The sequence below is a fragment of the Topomyia yanbarensis genome, chromosome 3 (genome assembly GCF_030247195.1).
Source record: "Topomyia yanbarensis strain Yona2022 chromosome 3, ASM3024719v1, whole genome shotgun sequence".
In the NCBI taxonomy this organism is placed as follows: Eukaryota; Metazoa; Arthropoda; class Insecta; order Diptera; family Culicidae; genus Topomyia; species Topomyia yanbarensis.
In genome coordinates, this window is record NC_080672.1 from 172,339,673 (window position 1) to 172,358,804 (window position 19,132).

The 19,132-nt window shown below is 37.0% G+C and overlaps 1 protein-coding gene across 2 annotated transcripts in view; it reads right to left on the minus strand.

The window, feature by feature from the left end:
• The window catches only part of LOC131691819 (uncharacterized), a 37,572-nt gene that overhangs the window by 17,714 nt on the left and 726 nt on the right, over positions 1–19,132 (minus strand). The gene's annotated exons all lie outside the window — the stretch shown is intronic.

Below are 19,132 nucleotides of genomic sequence, written 5' to 3' on the forward strand. Positions count from 1 at the left end.
CAAAAATCCAAAAAAGTGAATTTTCGCCCCCTTTTTTCAAGTTTGCGTCAAATCTCCACGTTTCATGCACCTTAAAGACATTTGACATCAAAAATAAAAAGTCTATTTTTAAATTTTCCTATAGTTTATATGGGAAATGTCTGTGTGGCCGCACTCTTATACCCGTAACTCCGGAACCGGAATTACGATCGACACAAAATTCAATAGCAGCCGATGGGAAAGTTGTACCTTTCATTTGAGACTAAGTTTGGGAAAATAGGTCCAGCCATCTCCGAGAAAAAGGAGTGACATTTTTGACACATACGCACATACATACATACACACACAGACACACACACACACATACATACTTTTTCCGAACTCGACGAACTGAGTCGAATGGGATATGACACTCGGCCCTCTGGGTCTGGATTAGGTTCACAATTTTCAGAGTGATTGCATAGCCTTTCTATATGAGGAAAAATCAAAAAAAAAAAAGATCAGCAAACTCGTAACTAACGTCAGAACCATTGGTTACACTAAAACACTAAATGTTCAGACGACTAAAAATACATTCATTCACCTTTAATTTAACATAATTATGTTTCGTATCGATGCCATATAACCGGAGATATATGAATTTTGCTAAAAGTACATATTATTTTAAAGGTGAAATTATTTTTTTTAGTCTAACTTGAAAACTGTTCTACTGTAAATTTTTTGGACATTGAAAATGACCACCCGCTTACTGAGTTCAGAAATGCTGTAAACTAGTGCTATCATACATATTTTCAATATGAAGAATGGGATGCGATTTGATATGTTATAAAACAAACAGTGAGTAATATATGAGATATAAAGAAATTATCATAGCCTTGGGTTGCGCCTTAGCACACATGCACCTTTTGACGTGTCACATTCTTTATCGCCAGGTTTCAGCTTGCGCTATTTTTCTTATCATCGTATATCTGTTATCATTATGTATATATTGATATATAGTACACATCTTCATTTACAGCTTAAAGGACACATTTTTCTCAAACATGTTCATCCAGTTTAGTTTTTACCCAAAACTTGCTAATTATTAATCTAATCGTATAGCATTTTTCAGCATATTTCTTTACTTCGACAAAAATATTGTTTGAACTTCACTAAATTGACTGAGTACCGTAAATGAATTTCGGCACATTCCTGCAACCAAATATGCATTAGATAGTTGCTAAGAAACTTTACAATTTTTATGCACAAGGCATCTCAGCTGGAGTTAAAAAAATCGAATTTGTTCACCTTTTTATGATTTTGTTTCTTTATCTAAGCTGTTCTGATATAATTGTAATTTGTATTTCAAGATCTAGTGGAAAATATGCTGAATACATACTGTACACAATTAGATAAAAATATGGGTAAAAATTAGCATATTTAAAGATCATATTTTCAAAAAAGCACTTTATATCGAAATGTGTAAAACCTACAAAGTTTGGATCTTAAGAAGCTATATTTATTGTGATAAGACCAACAACATTTTAGAAGATACCATATTCGTAGCTAGGTTTATTGGAAAGTTGATAACAGTGCCGCTCTAGCGACTGAATTTCGAACTAGTTTGATGTAATCAAATGAAGCGTTAAGTGATATACAGAAACTTTTCTAAATATATCGTCACTCTAAACCGAAAGATAATAATTTATGCCACGTTTTTACATTTTCCTGCCACCGTGTGCCGTTTTTCTCTTGATGGTCGCCAATCATTTCCCCAAATTCACGGTAGGAAAAGTGTGAGTACTACTCCCCGCGATCAATTTCATCTCCACCAACACATCTACCGACCGTGAGTTATCACAATTAAAACGGCTTCCCGCCCAGTTTCCTGTCAAACAAAAATGTACCAAAGCACAATTGTACCTTCTGACCTTCGCAGCCCAGCATCACGCTGGTTTAGTTCAGTTATTTTTGCACCAGCTAAACGTTTAGGTTCTTCTAGTTTGTAGCCATGAGAAAATTCCAACCTTGATCTTCAGCATTTTTTTGCGTTTTTCTGGTTTGTTTGAATAATGTACGATCGACCGACATCAGATTGGACGCAATAAACAAGTCTAATTAAGAATTCGTTTGTCACTTTTACACTCCCGATCCAACTGTAGGTGTAGTTAATCGCGGTCGCGTTTAAATTTTGGTTAGGCCGTCAACTCAAGCCATGTGACAGCATCGGTGGTGCTGGCGGAGAAACGGCGTGATATAAAATAAAGCGGCGCGTCAGGAAACACTTTCGGCATTGCGAGAATTCCTGTGCTCTCATAATTTTTGGTTCAACTTCCGAAAGCGTTACAGAAAATCGGCACATAGTGAGAAATATTGCGGGATTACGTGAAGCGCGTTGAGCGTGACAGCTGATTATCAACGAAAGGTGATTTCTCAGTTTTGTGAAACATCATGCTATTGAAGTTTGTACAAACTCGTATATAATTATGTTGCGTAATGCAGGATTTATATTGCATTTTAATTTGAGCGTTGAGTTTATGAACATAGTGGAAAATGTTTTTTTTTATTTAGTTCGTTTATTTGATAAGGCATGTTTGCTTTAGCTAGAAGGTGCCTATTTCTTTGTTCCACATTTTAAATTTCTTAAAACTATATGAATTTTATATTGATTTTCAAGAGGAAAATTTTACGACTACGACTACTACGACTAAGTCTTAAGAAATTAAGAAATACATATCGATATACAATTTTTTGATGAGAAGAGGGGAGCTATTTTTATTAGTTTACGTATTTATTTAGTTTGGCATTGTATAGCCAAAAAGATGATAGAAACAATTAATTATATTAAACTAAGAGTAAAAAACTTTGTATTAATCTTAAACCTCGAATGCATTTCGATTTACTAGAAGGAATAGTTGAGTTTTTTTATGTTCAAGGAGGACCCTAGATCTATGTTGTATGAGTAGTGGTACAGTTGGGCATTTTTATATAAGATTATTGAATTTACCTATTAAAGCAGGGAAAACACAGAGGGGGGGGGGGGCTTTATAATTGGGAAAGATATTCTGGAGGGGAATAAGTTCCAACATCGGGGTAGCAGCAATCATATCAGCGACAGGAGAGAGACGCTGGACAAGGAGAACGAGCATAGTGCAGTTGGTATATCGAACGAGTAGAGGATTCATCCAGACGATTTCTTAGTACGGCTGGCTTAGCTGCGGATCGACAACACAACGAGTTACGGGTGTGATGTTCGTGCTGTAGGTCCCGTGTATGTTGACTACGATAACAGAGATATATTGTGTTGCCTTGAAGTCGCATCAAACTAGGTGGAAGACCACTTCTGAGAATGAGAAGAAAAAGATAAAGGAGAACTAAAACTGTACATTGATGGTTTTTAAGAAGGTCTATACGAGGGATATATAAGGGAGATCGCGGCATGCCATTACATTCCGAACCGGGACAGTGGGTGGACTTCCTTAGGCCCGCTGGGAATCCAATAGCTGAGTTCTAGCGGAGCAGCAATCGGCGCATGCCCAAGCAATGTCGTGATAGCCATCGCTACAAGCGCAGATACCACTATTCGCGAGCCTAATACGCCGAAGAAGCGCATCTAACGTGTAGTGAGCCGAGATAGCACACGAATAAAATCCCGGGTATGGGTTTCAGCGTTAAAAAAACACTTTTTGTGAATTTTTTAGAACTTTGAGTGAAGCGAATTGTTCAAAATTTTCGTGCATTATAGTGCATCATTTCTATAACATTCTGTAATTTTTCTATGCAAAAATATCAACAAACGACTCGGTGACGAAGCTTTTTGTAGAATGTCTCTAGAAAAAAACCTGATTTGCGGTGTTACCTGGTATTCAAAAACTACTTAACCGATTTCTTTCAATCTTTCCATACACACAAAAAATAATGAAATTTAAAGGACATGTAAATCAATACGAATGTAAACATACAAAGCTTGAATCAAAAATTTGATTGAAAATTAAGTTCAATTCGATGCACGCAATGGAAGCATCAAAAAGCATATGATTTTACACTTTCGTTCGTGTAATATTACATGTCATTTATTTTACAGCAATATTGGTTTAAAAATACATTAAAGTGCATTGGTATTCCGTTTAATGAAACTGTAATCTTCAATCAACGTGTAAAATTTTAATAAAATTCTCTGAAGAAAGCACGATAAGTTGTGTGTATTTGTGGTGGAACTTAATTTTTCATTTATATTCATGCTCCAAATATGTGCATGAAAATAAATTTAAAATTACAAAATATTTTTATCTGTGTACACATTCTATGTAAAAAATACCTAACCACCTTACATTGGGATTTTGAGATAATTTTTCATTGAAGGGGGTATTATTTTTGCATATAAAAATAACAGAATGTAATTGAAATGGTAAATTATAATGTAGAAAAGTTTTGATAAATTCGCTTTGCGCAAAGTTCTAAAAAAATCACAAAAAAAGGATTTTTTTCACTCTTAAACCATTACACCGCCCCCCTCCTTCAGGAATCAGAATATATTGGATTCTCCCCCCCCCCTCTAAATTAGGTATTCAATTAACATTTCCTTCCCTTTGGCGATCGTAAGGCTAGGTGTGCAGTGAACTATACTATTGTATAAAAAGATTTCACTGTATCAGCCATCCATGATAAGTGCCAATATGGAATGAACTTTCTAGGATTCATTGAACGAAGAGACTCTATTGAGCAGAGGCTGTTTGAAATAATAATGTAATGATCGGTGCGTGAAGTGTCAATTATCCCAAGGGGATACTGAATAGGGTGGATGTACCAATAATCGCATACTTAAGGAAAATTTTTGCTATAAAATCGATGAATAGACCTTTGGGCAATAATAATATATTAAATGAAAGCTCTCAATCCCTACTTCATAGGAAAAATATAAAGATTGTTTAATAACCAAATTATGAATTCAAAATCGCTTGTACCACAATGGGAACACATGTACAAATAGTGGTGCAATCGCTAACTTCGGTTCCTATTGTTGCAAATCCCATTTATTTCTTATGGGACTTGCAACTATAGGTACACTAGATCAACTATAGATGCAAGGGAGCTCAAAATTCAAAGAAAATAATTTTTTTCAATAGTTATTTGAGCAAATTTCAAGAATAACAGTTTTATTGTCGCATAATTTTAGTACGATGAAACGATACCTTAGATAGTACCTTAGATAGGCGTATAACCCACTACTGCAACTATAGGTACACCTCAACTATAGGAGCACCCACCCTAGCAGCAAGTTCTGCAACGTAAAATGAATCATTGAGTTTGAATGAGGAAGTGAGGTTTTGATCAGGGCCGGCGGAAAGCGTGGGTAGTATTTTTCGTGAAAATAACCGAAATTTTGAACCATTTCAAAAAATTTCGGCCTAGTTCCCGGATCCGAAAAGCGTAAATGCTTTTCCAAACTTTTACAACCCGCACGCACTATATCGATCAGCATCTCAATTACAAACTTAGCCAAATGTGTCGAAACACAGATACTTTAGGTCGCCCAAATTTTTGGGTACATGTTTCCATACTGTTAAGTACAATGCACAGTGGTTCAGAATGTAAATTTAGCAGCAATTTGAAATTAGTTATGGAATTTGCGTTTCGATTTCTTCTCATCAGAATCCGACATTAACTTGTGACAGGACTAAGCTAGCGCTGGATTGACGTTAGTTCCAAAAACCACGGTTTGTATTTCTGAGAAAACCCCTAGTTCTGCGTGATGTCCCACGGGAAAAGGAGCTCTCATGTAAAGCTAATGAGAAGTAATGAAATCGAAGAATTTTTTTCCTTAGTGCAGAAAAAAATAGTTTTACCTTAATTTTCTTTGTTAAGGAGAAAAGTAGCCTAATGTCTCTTACAGGCTTGCTAAGCCAATGTAAAAAATACCTAACCCTTACGTTGAGTTTTCGAGATAATTTTCCAATTAAGGGTTTTTTTACTCATAAAAAGACGGAATTTTTCGTGAAAAATGGCAAAAAAAACCCTCAATGAAATTAAAATGATACACTATAATGTACAAAAGTTTCGATCAGTTCGTTTCACGCAAAGTTCTAAAAAAACCAACCGCCCCCACCCTTTCAAATGATTATTATATTATATTAAAACTTTATGTTTAGTTGAAAAATAAGTATCTTCTGTTTGCCACAATGAGTGAAAGTCAAGGGTTGAGTCGCTTAGAACAATGTGCCATACACACTATATTAGCAACGAAAACACGATATAAGAATACGATCCACAGTAGTACACAATCATTTCACTCGTTATCACATGTGTGGCACATTGAGGCACACTTCTGTAAACGAGAAAACAATCAACAAAGTGTAACTAAATGATCACAGCAACCCTTTTTTTTGTTTTGCTGAACACCAAGGTACATCGTGGCACATTGCGCACATTGCGACACAGGCTATCACGCTGTTTGTTTGCAACCACAACTCGATTTGTACTAAGTGACTAACCCGTTGGTGAAAGTCCCAAAGGACTCCATTTTTTGGCGAAAAAGTGCTCATAACTTTTCAACGAAAATAGTTAGATAACAGCCATTAAAAAAATTATTCGCCTTAAAGCAATCTTAAAGTTGTCTGAAAACTACTTCAGTTTCAAATTCTAAGTTTTTCTAAGAACCACTAAGAAACAATCCTACCTTTGAGTTTAACCCTTAAATGCGCAATGTTGTTTTAAAAGAACATTGCAAATACCATCTCAAAATTATCGTAGTGGCGTATTAAAACTGTGACACGATTTTCACAAAAATTGATAGAAATTGACTTGCGCCTTTAAGGGTTAAATTTAAGATGTAAATGTAAGATTTAAAAATGACAAATAGAGCTTACACGTCTTCAGCAAACGTGAAGTCGAAGGTCGCAAGGGTCTATCTGGAACGATTAAAAAGTTAATTTTGTGATCCTGGTAAAATTTGAACCACCCCAACTGTTGTTTTAACAAAAAAGAGGCTCACAAACGACGAAAAAAATTCCAAAGACATAATAAGGCTAAGTAATTTAGTTTTAGCAAAATTTTGAAATACCTGCTATATTTGCATTTGGTTAAATAAGTATACGATGCGAGATATACAGAGGCAAGACGGGTACAGATGGGCACATTTGTTTCTATGTGTGAGTGTGGGCATCAGGCCCGTGCGCAGAAAATTGTCAAGGGAGGAGGGGGGGTTGATTTTTTAACGTTTATTTTAAAAGAAACGTACAGAAACCCTCAAATTTTGAAGATTTTTTCAGAGGCCTTGGGTAAATGTTTGTTATCGAGAAGGAGTCATCAAAAGACACCGCTGCATAGTGGTCAGAAGCCCCAAAACGTGAACTTAATTCACTAGAGGTTGTAACCCGTCATGGTAACAATTTAGCATTGGGTGGAAATATACCTATTTGTGGGTATACACTCCGTAAAGTGTATTTGTTGACATGTAAAATTATGCTCACCGCTGTTCAAAACCGTTCACTTTTTCATGTAAATTTTGTTCATTTTCGCGTATGTGAACGGTTTTGTTCGTGCAGCTAGGTTAGTTAATTTTTGTTTTATGTTTGTATATAAATAACATAGGGATTAGTTAGGTCACCGTTGACCTTTTGCTGTTCAATTGGTTGCTGGATATACTGCAAGGGCGATGACAGCTATGCACCGAGGCGGTTTGTCGGTTTTGTTTTGGTCGGGTGGAAGGCGGCCATCACGGTGATAGTTTAGTTAGTGACAGACCACGGTATATCCAAGACGTCCTCGATAAACCGTTCCAGGACAGTTAACAGCCACAACAGCAATTGTGCGAAGTGCGCGTGTGTGACGGAAGATATCCGTCGGAAAGTGCCGGCACGTGGTTTGGGCACTCATATTGTGTGTGGTGCTGGATCGCCGTCGGGGGAAGCTAATTATAAAGGAGTTTTCGCTTCCCCGGCTAACCGCAAAGGATTCGGACGCACAATTCCGCCCTTGCTGGGAAGGATAAACCGGACGAGCCTTGCTCCTAGCTAATAGCCAAGGAGGGCGAAGCAGGGTGGATACCGGCTCCCCCTGGGAAGAACACTGCGGTGTCTTCCGGGATTCTTTGCGGGGAGCAAAGAATCCGGTGATTCGTCACCACCGTCGCTAGGGAGGTGCCGACAAAGGAGCAAAGCTCACCTCTCTGGCTAATTGTTAAGGACCACAGGAGAACGCGAACGTTGTTGTCCCGCCCGGTCGGAAGCAACCCTCCGTCTTCCCGCTATCATCAGCAGCAGCGGACCGTAAAAAAACGACCAGTAAAGTGTTGAGGTAGAATACTCGGTAAAAGTAATTTATTTATTTGTTCTCTTTTTTTGTTGTTACGAAAATCCGAAATTCTGTAAAGGCACCTAAGCCGCCCTTTTTTTACATTGGAGAATACATTTACGTACTAGCCCAGTACACGTGCTATTAGTAGATGCCAAGCTACCACACAGGGTGTACTGGGGGTGTGTCGGGCTCTAATGGTGACGCAGCCATTAATACCGACTAAACTCCATTGGGCTCCGCCATTGTTCCCCCCAGGGACTACCTCTCGGTATTACTTCTGGGGGGATGGCTGTACTTGATGTACTCATTCACACTCGCTCACGCGTTTATACGTCCTGTATGAGGATTACTTGGGTGCTCTCTCTGTCACACCTTGATTCACTCTCTAACACTCCACATGAGGCTTACTTTTGTGCTCACCTTTTTCGTTCCTTGCGAGGCTGACATGTATGCTCACCTTTTTCATTCCTTGCTAGGCTTACTTTTGTGCTCGCCTCTAACATACCATGTGAGGCTGACTTAGATGCTCACCCTATCACCTGGTTCACTCTCAATCGTACCACTCTATTACACCCCTGCCGCTCCTTCTGGCATCCCATGTGGGACATTTTTCTTAGGCCCCACTTCTGACATACCATGTGAGGCTTACTTGGGTGCTCACCGTTTTCATACCTTGTGAGGCTGACTTTTGTGTTCTCCTCTAACATTCCATGTGAGGCTGACTTTTGTACTCACCCTTAACATACCGTGTAAGACTGACATGGATGCTCACCCTTCCGCTCCTCTGCCACGCCACGAGGCATCGATAGCTAAGTCCCAACATACTACGCTACGACCCTCCCATCTTGGCATGAGGCAGTCCACATCTACGCGTATACACTCGCTCTTCTGCCTTGCTTCGGGGTGGCTGGGTTTACCCCTTACGCGGTTGCCAGTCGCTGCGCCAAACCTGCCTCAGCATGGACAGACCATTCACTCACTTTTCTGCGCTCGGCCTTTTTCGCTCCAACTAACCAATCACTAGTTAGTCGTGCCCGTCGTCTGTTGCTCGGTTCGCCAAATTCCCTATAGCCTACAGGCAATTTGGTTGTTGCAGTCGAGACTGCGTTCCACTTCTCCACCGTTTGACACATCCGCTGAATAAGGGTATCAGGGGTTGTGTCCCAGCCGCAGACGTCAAGCATTGCTCTTCTTTCGACGACGAAACGAGGACATACGAACAGTATCTGTTCGGCAGTTTCGTCTACACTTGGGCAGTCAGGGCAGGCGGGGACCTCCGCGTGCCCGAACCTGTGGAGGTACTGTCGGAAGCAGCCATGGCATGACAGGAATTGTGTCAGATGAAAGTGAACTTCCCCATGGGGTCTGCCCACCCAGCTCGATATGTTAGGTATCAGCCGGTGGGTCCACCTACCTTTCGAGGAGTGCCACGCTGCCATCTGGTGACCGAGGTCACCCCGGTGCGCTCGCGGGCTCCTCTATTTCCAAGTAGCTCGAAGCACTCCTCATCTTCCCGGATGACCAGCCCGACTAGCATCATGCTCGCTATCACGCAGGATGCATCGTGTGATACCGTGCGGTGGGCAGATATCACTCTGAGGCACATCACGTGGTAGGTGCTCTCCAATTTCCGTAGGTAACTGGTTACCCACCTAAGCCGCCCTGAAAAGAAGGGTTCGCCGGGCAATCAGAATCCGAGTAGTGGGCAAACCGCTACTTACAAGGTCAAACCATCGAATATATTCACAGGGTATTTTTTGACGAATTGTTTGTCAGAATATTCCCCACAAACTGATAAAAATCAAAATTAGGCACGGCTTACTACGATCAAACTAAAAAAAAACTTTTTATACTGAAGGGGTAGAAAGTTGGTGTCTTCGACAATGTTTTAGAAATGCTCGTAATGAAGAATTTTGTTGAACAACTTGAACTTGTAGGACATAAAGCTATCGATTTATGAAGCGTTTTCTATAGCAACACCCTTAAATTTAGTTTTTTTAGTATAACTTTTTCCACTGGGACTTTTCGTGCAAACCATGTTCCAAACAAATGTGGAGGGCCTTAGAAAACGCTTTCTAAATCGGTAACATTAAGTCCTACAAGTTCAAGTTGTTCAATAGAATTCTTCATTACGAGCATTTCTACAACTTTGTCGAAGACACCAAATTTCTACCTCGTCAGTATAAAAAGTTAATTTTTCTAGTTCAATCATAGTAAGCCATGCCTCAATTAATTTTTTATCAGATTGTGGAGAATATTCATACGAACAATTCCTCCAAAGACAACCTGTGAATATATTCGATGGTTTGGCCTCTAGTGAACGTTTTTGGTATTTCCGACCACTGTGCGCTACCTGGTGGCTCGTGATGGACTTGGATTGGTTTGTAGTAGTTGTTAAGCCAACCGACTAAACTTAAACCTCTTGTATCTCGCAAACCTCATCCATCCGAGGCAACCGTCAAGTACTGTTTTGTGTTCTTACTTATTTTGTTTTGTGTTAATCGTCATATTTTTATCCATAGCCAGTTTTCCTTACTTAGTGTCCAACTATCGCGATAATCTGACCTGCTAAGGTCTGCTGCAAATATCGTCACCTGTTGAGATATGAACCGATCCGGAGGAGTCGATCAAAAGGATTTACATCTGTTTACAGCCACCTTCGCCGGGCTTCTTACCCTTCTTGGTGCTAGTCGTTCCTATCTGCTAGCTGGTGCTGAGAAGTTCTCGGCGGCGGTATTTCAGCCTATACCGATGCCCATTTTCGCGATCCATTTCGCTGCAATTCCAACGGAATAATCATCGGCGGTAAAATTTCTCTAGACAACGATATCCCGATTTTCTCCAACTTCGTGTTTTTCCTCCTTAGCTGCCGTTGCTAGCCCGCTGACCGACATCTGCTGTCTACTCACTACTGTTGCTAATATCGAAACTTGTCGAAACGTGAACCGATCCTTCAGAGAAGCTGTCCAACTTGACATACATCTCTTTCCAGCCACCCTCGCAAAGTTTCGTCCTTGGTTTCTTCATTGGATTGTTTCTAGAGTGACCGAACTCAAATGACATTTTATTTGTCAAAATGGTTTGCAGTATATTTTTTTCCTGAACAGGAAGTTTGTAAATTTTTAAAAGTAATTCAAACCTTTCATGAAGGGTTTGAATCCCAAACCCCCCCCCCCCTTTGCACACGGGCGTGGCTCTTATCATTTTTCTTCGATAAAGCCGATAACACAGAAAGATATGAAGAAGAAAAGCATAAACCAATAACGTAATGAGCTTTTCTGGTACCATAAGTTTTATTTCGGTTCGGTCATAATTTTTATCGGTAGTTTCAAGATAAAAAGTGTCCTTAAGTGTTTGAATAGGAAGAACCGAGGTAAAGCTCGGCATTTTCTTTCTTTTCATTGTGCACCAAAGAAGCAAGATGCTCGTCCGGATGTTTATGTTTACATTCAATGGACTGGACGCCATGTTTAACTTTAGAAGCATAAAACTGATACACTCAAAAGTATCAAATGTTCCCACCCTTCTTTCTCCTCAGCGTAATTCAGAGGAGCTCTTAAAGCATGGAAATTTTTCGCTTGCTCCACTCCTGAACAATTGGTAATATCTTCAATGACCGCTTCCTTGACGGCCTGTACTTCACGAAAGCCATGCTCGTATACAATATCAATTTTCTTGTAAAAGCTGCAACAAAAGTAAACGACTTTTCAAATGAATAACATATGCGGTGAGCACCGTGCATATCCTAGATCTGGCAAAACTGTTGCCATATTATGGGTTATGGAGATATCCCGTTCAGTCAGCTTCAAAAAATTGATTTCTTTTTTTTCATCAATTGCTAGAATTATTATCAGAGACTATTCTTGCGAAGTTTTAGAATACAGCTGATTAAAAACTAATGCTTTTAAGTTTCCTTTAATTTGATTTTTTTTCTTCTAAAAACTGTAAAACCCGTTTAATGAAAACCATGTTTTTTCCAAATTCCGTGCACAACTACAAAAAACGATAAATGCTATGAATACAAGCAAAGCATTTTAATTTATTTGCGCACATTGTCAACTAAAAAAAGTATATAAAAAATTACTTATTTTACGATGTTATAAACGCCCTTAGTGTTAAAAGAACGAGTTTAATTCACCTATCATTGTGATGAGACATTTTTTATAACTCTTATTACTCTCTTCGGTTAATATATCACTTCGCAATGTTTTTGACGACTCATATTACATGGGACAGCGGCAGGATTCGCAGAAACGCTCATATCGGTATGGGACAATATCAGTGCGAGAAATCTCAAAGGCCATCCAAATCAATGGTAAAGCGAAATTGGCCTACAAAATAGACAGACAAACGAATTATTACTAATACTTTGTCAATAAAATATCTAAGTTCTTCTATCACTGCATTATATAGGGAAAAGATCGTTAAAAAAATTAGTGTTCACTCAAATTTTCCAGGTGACTGAGAACTAAGAACTGAAATTAAAGCTCCATATATATATATATATATATATATATATATATATATATATATATATATATATATATATATATATATATATATATATATATATATATATATATATATATATATATATATATATATATATATATATATATATATATATATATATATATATATATATATATATATATATATATATATATGCTTATTTGCGCAAATTCAGTTTCCTTTGGTTTCGTTTCTTTTGTATGTTACACGGTTTCGTAAAACATCTAACAAAAAGAATGAGTGGAAATTGAAAACTGATATACTGCTAAAAGCTAAATAAGCAGAACTAAAACGAATCGAACAAAGACTATAGCTACAATAGAATCTAATCATTTCCAAATATGGACACAACACCAAATACAAAATATCTTATATGTGTAATCTAGTTCATTACATTCCATGCTTTCGTATTTCTTTCGCTTATTTAGCACATCATTAATCTCTTCGTATCTTTCTAATCCTTCTGATGGTTGATGAATTGCAAATTTTCATTAGTAAAAACGTTTTTAATCCACCTAACAGTGTGATGAGACATTTCTTCTAACTCTTATCACTCTCTTCTAATATTATATCGTTTGAGAACATTTAGAACTTGGTGCTTCGCGATGTTTTTGAATACACATACTACATGGGATAGTGGCAGGACTCAGAGAATCGCTCAAATCAGCATAGGACAACATCAGTGCCAGAAATTTCAAACCAAATCAATGGGAAAGCGAAAAAATGGCCAATAAAATAGACATACAAACGAATTATTGTTAATGCTCTATTAATAAAATATCTAAATTGTGGTGGGAAAACTGAATTTTCCTGAACCAAAAAAATCGAAATTTTTTTTTTTTTGAATCGATTTGAAGTTTATACTTTACTCAAATTTCCAACGCGACTGAGAACTAAGAAATCAACGCTTTTTCTTGAAAAGGGCGATACTAGCAGTGATACCATTCAAAGAAAACCAACAATGAATATTTCCATTCTTGGTTTTATTTCCTATTTAAGAACTATTGTGTTTTTACATCCTAGATTGCATGATTCAGTGATCGAAACCCAAAACTTCATAAAGTATTTGAAATTATTAAATTAAAATTTGTTTTTACTTGTGAAATTGACAAAATGATAGAATCGTCTTTTTGGCGATTGTTTACTTTTTCGGTCCCATCTATCAGCATTGAAGTATCGCCCTTACGTTTTTTTTACAATAACTACCGTTTTACACCACCGATTTCGTCCGGGTTTTTTCAATAGAGATCATTGTTACTATTTACAGCTGGTATCAGTTTGATAATCCTAAAAATACGAAAATAACAGTTTCGCCTCTAAACTGCTAGCAAAAAAAGTATCGCCCTGTTTGTTTGCATGGAGCGTGGAGGGCGAAACTTTAAATAAACAAACAAAAATACAGTTTCGCGCGTTGTATTTTTTGCTGTAGTTTAAGAAAGCAATATCGTAGTATCCAATTTTTTAGGTTAATTTGTTGCGTTTCAAAGCCCTCATTCGCAAGTATGAAAAAAGCCTTATGTTTACATTTGTAAGTATCGCCCTTTTCACAAAAAAAAGCGTTGAAATGAAATCGCAGCTTCTGATATCACACTATCTCTGAAGTGCATGCGTGCATAGTTCCAAATTTTACTTCGACATCGACTTTTTCTAAAGGTGACTTCCCAGTAGTATCCTTGATTTGAATTATTATCGCTAATCCTAATGCCAAAGAACAAATAAAAACCTCTCGAAAACGAACCGTTTGGGAAAATCATCATCATTACTGGAATTTTCATTTTCACGAAACTTTTCGATAACCTTCCGTCACTTGCGTTAATGCACTGGGTGCACAGTGCTCTGAAAATCTAGCGAAATCGTCTTAGGGCACCAGCGGGTCTGTAAAGAATACTAAAAATTAATTTCTATTCCATAATTTTCAGTTCAGCAATTCGAGAGATCGTGCTCACCGCAAGCCATGAAAAATAGGCTACATTGTGAAGCGATGGTCACTATTTATTAAAAAAAATCACGGTTAAATAATAAATAAAACTATTAAAAAATTTCAAATAGTTTATAATTTTCACAAAGTTATTAGGCTACGTTGTGAAGCGATGGTCACTATTTATTAAAAAATCACGGTTAAATAATAAATAAAACTATTAAAAAATTTCAAATAGTTTATAATTTTCACAAAGTTATAGAAAAAATTGTTTAATAAGCTTTCGTAATATTGTGTAGGAAAAACGCTGAAAATTTCAGTATTTTCTCTATCTGCAACGTATAAACCCTTAAGTATACCAATTAATTGGTATACGAATTGGAATAGGTTCGCCAAATTTTGGAAGAAGTCTATAAAATAACCCCTTGAAAACTACCTAAAATTGTTGTAGTTCGATTCAATAAAAAATCTCCAAAAATGAAATGTACCTATTAATGTGAAACACAGTGAATAATACATACAATAAAGACCCATTTTTATCAGTCTCATGGTGTATTTTAGGCTGACAAAATGGGGACATTGACTAAATCGGGCATTTTTTTTCTTTATAATAAATTGAAGCTGTTAAAATATTCTTCCCGTCCCTTGATGTAGTCTGATAACTATTTCTGAATATGTTGAATTTTTCATTTTTACATATTTCCATCTTCATGATAAGGAAAACATGTTCAAGAAAGGATTTACTCGAATTCAGTCTTGTTCGTCTGCTAGAGCCCATCAAACATATGTTCATATTTGGCTGGTAAAATCGGGGTTTCAATGTATTATAATAGATATTCAGCATTCGAAGAAGTTTCTTGTGAACGAGTGTAAAACAACTTTGTTTCTACTTATTTGAAATCAGCGGCGTAGCCAGAAATTCGGTTTGGTGGGGGTTTGGTGAAAATCGATCATACTGTCCAAACGGCATAATTCCGAAACCGTAATTTTTGAAGTTTTAAAATTATGCAGAACTAATTTTTCAGAAAATAGTAACAGAGTTTGTGTCTTTAGCGAATTTGTTGAGACTTTATTGTAGTCATGAATATTAACCTGAGAAAATTCACTTGGACGATATACCGTCAAAATTATTTTATCAAAAGAAGCGCTGTTTAACGTTTGTAAAACTCATCGAAGATACTAAACCTCCGAAATTGGCGGTTTCGAAATGATGCTAAATTACTGTTTTTGAATATTTTACCTATACATATAATTGGTCATACAACAAAAATCAAATGCTCATCAAAATCGATCAGAACCTGATAGAGTCGAATGAAAATCGTCATTTTTCATAAATTTCGCTCTACATTCGGAAAGTGTTATCCTCGTTATTAATCATATTACGTTTTCGTCTCAACTCGACGCATTCCCAAAAAAACCTGTCTTAATCCACCTAGTGGTGCAATTGTGCTTGTCTCATTTGTCCAGACTACGATTCCATGGCTGGTTATGTTCAATACAATGGTGGAAATGAATATTACATGTTCAGTACGATTTGCACATACATACAATGGATCGACAGCCACGATCTTGAGATACTATGTGATACTGAAACATCGCTTGAAACCAGCGGCGGATCATGGAGAAAGATCCGGGAGGTCCAGGTCCTGCCAAAAATTTTCAACTTGTTAGGAAATTTTAAACTTGTTTTAATTTTAAAGTAGTAACCCCTCACTGCATACTCCCTCCGGGCCGGTATGATTGACTATTTTTAGAGTGATTGCATATGCTTTCTATATGAGAAAGGCAAAAATGTACCAAAGTCCAAAGAAGTCAATTTTTGTCAAACATCTCAATGTTTCATGCATTTTAAAGTCATTTGGCATCAAAAATATAAATTTGATTTTGAAAATTTTTCATTTCAGTTTATATGGAAATTTGCTGTGTGATTGCACTCTTCAACTCGTAACTCCGGAACCGGAAGTCCAATCAATAAAAAATTCAATAGCAGCTGATGGGAAGATTGTACCTTTCATTTGAGACTAACTTTGTGCAAATCGGTCCGGCCATCTCTGAGAAACAGAGGTCACATTTTTTTCCACATACACACATACATACACACAAACATTTTCCGATTTCGACGAACTCAGTCGATTGGCATATGACACTCGGCTCTCCGGGTCGGGATTAGATTGACGAATTTTAGAGTGAATGAGAAAGGCAAAAACATTTTTAGCAAATGTTGAAAGTAATGCATTTTTTTGGTGAGCAGTTCTATGTTTCATAGACATTAAATCAATTTTTACTTCGCTTCCTATTAAATAAAGACCCTTATTACAGTACATTTCTACAAAAACGAGCTCAATTTGAAAAGAAATCTGAGGATTATGATTGATTTCAGAACTCTGTAATTTTCTATTGGAATGTTTTCAGGCAGGAATTTGATATTGATGCTATTAGACAACTGTGAAATCAAGACCAATAGATCAGTTACATATCAGGACCCCATTCCGACAATTTATCAAAAATCCTCATGATGTTTACAACAACAGGTTATCAATCTACGGATCAGATAATTGTTATTGTAAAATTGAATTAAATCAGTCTGCATCAATAAATTTTCAACTTCAATCCAATATATTTTTTGGGTTTGGTGGGGGGGGGGGGGGTTGTATGGTGTTAAACCCCAAAACCTTCTCTTGGCTACGCCGTTGCTTGAAGTTATTTATTTCGCTTTCCATTTTCCGATATGTTTCAGATCGATCCGATGGTCATAAGTTAGAAAAATTGCAGTCAGAAGGTTCGCACAAATGAACATTTTTGCACTGATAAGTTATCAAGTTCCTTCCAGACAACTTGGAAGTGTTCGGTGATTATTTCTAGCGGTTGTAGATAGAAAAATGAAATACAAAATTCGATTTATCGAAATTATGTTTGGCTTATTTCAATTGATTATTACTATATTGAACAATAAATAGGCGACAAAGAGTAAACCACAAAGAACAAGCCATAACTTTTAAAGTATTCAAAATAGATATTTGAAGTCTTCAGTAAAGTTATTCGCAAAAGTAAAAGCTACAAAATTGCTGAAGGCATCATTTCGATATAATCACTTCCAAGAAAATTTGTGAAAATATCTCACTCATAGGGGGATTAATCAGCAAAAGCACAATACCAAAAGAAAGGGCATATTACCTCCATTAAATTCTCCGAAGATACTATTGACCTAAAATAAGCCGTTTTGGTGTTAATAATAGATTACATGTTTATGGTCATATTTCTGGCAATGGGAAATGATAAAAATCTTTCGTCCGCATTTAATGTTAAATATCTCTTTTGATAATAGTCCGATTTCAACAATCTATAGCTTGTTCGAAAGGTATTCGTTAAAGCTGTCTAAAAACATATAAATTATTAGTCTACATTGTAAATTTCGGCAGATAATTTAAAAAAAAACTGCAAAAAACGCCATTTTTACGCATTCAAACATTCATATCATAAACATCAGAGTCAAAAACAAATTAATAGCGTTCATACTGTTTTTTAGTTCTTTCATTTAAAATTGGTTTGGATAAGATCGGTTCAGCCATTGCTGAGAAACACGAATGAGAATTTGTCCGTTACATACACACACACAGACACACACACAGACATTGTCCCAAATCGTCGAGCTGAGTCGATTGGTATATAAGACTCGGCCCTCCGGGCCTCGGAAAAAATCTTGAAAGTTTGAGCGAATTCTATACATTTCTTTTATAAGAAATGTAAAACCGTGATGAGCAGTGGTAAGTATAGCATAGTGACAAGTGTAGATTTGAACTTTACAGTTATTTCTAATACCCATGCTTTTTACATCACGGTCTCGTGTGAATTTTTATGCAGCAAAAGCATCGTACCACAGATATCGAAAGTCACCGTCCGTGTACTAACTTATTTTATACAATAACTTATGTTTCTTTTTTAGAACAACCTACGGGTTTAAAATGTATATATTTCATATACAGTTTATTGCATATTAATTGCAATTGCGATCAATAATAAATTGTTCCCACTGCTTCAAAGGTATTTAATCGATTAGCATATTATCGAGCGACTTAGTAGGTTCTATAGCTAGTGAACATTGTAATAGTTACGATCAAGTTCAACAAACTTATCGCGGAATTTAACGCTTCATCCGTTTATCACCCTTATTAAAATAATCCATGGCACTTAAGAGGATTCCCAAGTCACTCTTTTACAGTTGATTGGCACTGGCAGAAATGTTCTGTGGTTCTGACCACTTTGGAAGAGCAAAAAACCTATCGGTCACGACTCGTCAAACTTGCCTAGTCTGTTCGCGATGCCAATTATGCGTGCCCAACATCATCAGCAGTGCAGTGGTTCACAGTTCTTGTTCTATATTTACTCTGGCATCTTCATCATCATGACATTAATAATTACGGCAATTATCGGTTCCGGGCCACGCCGCAT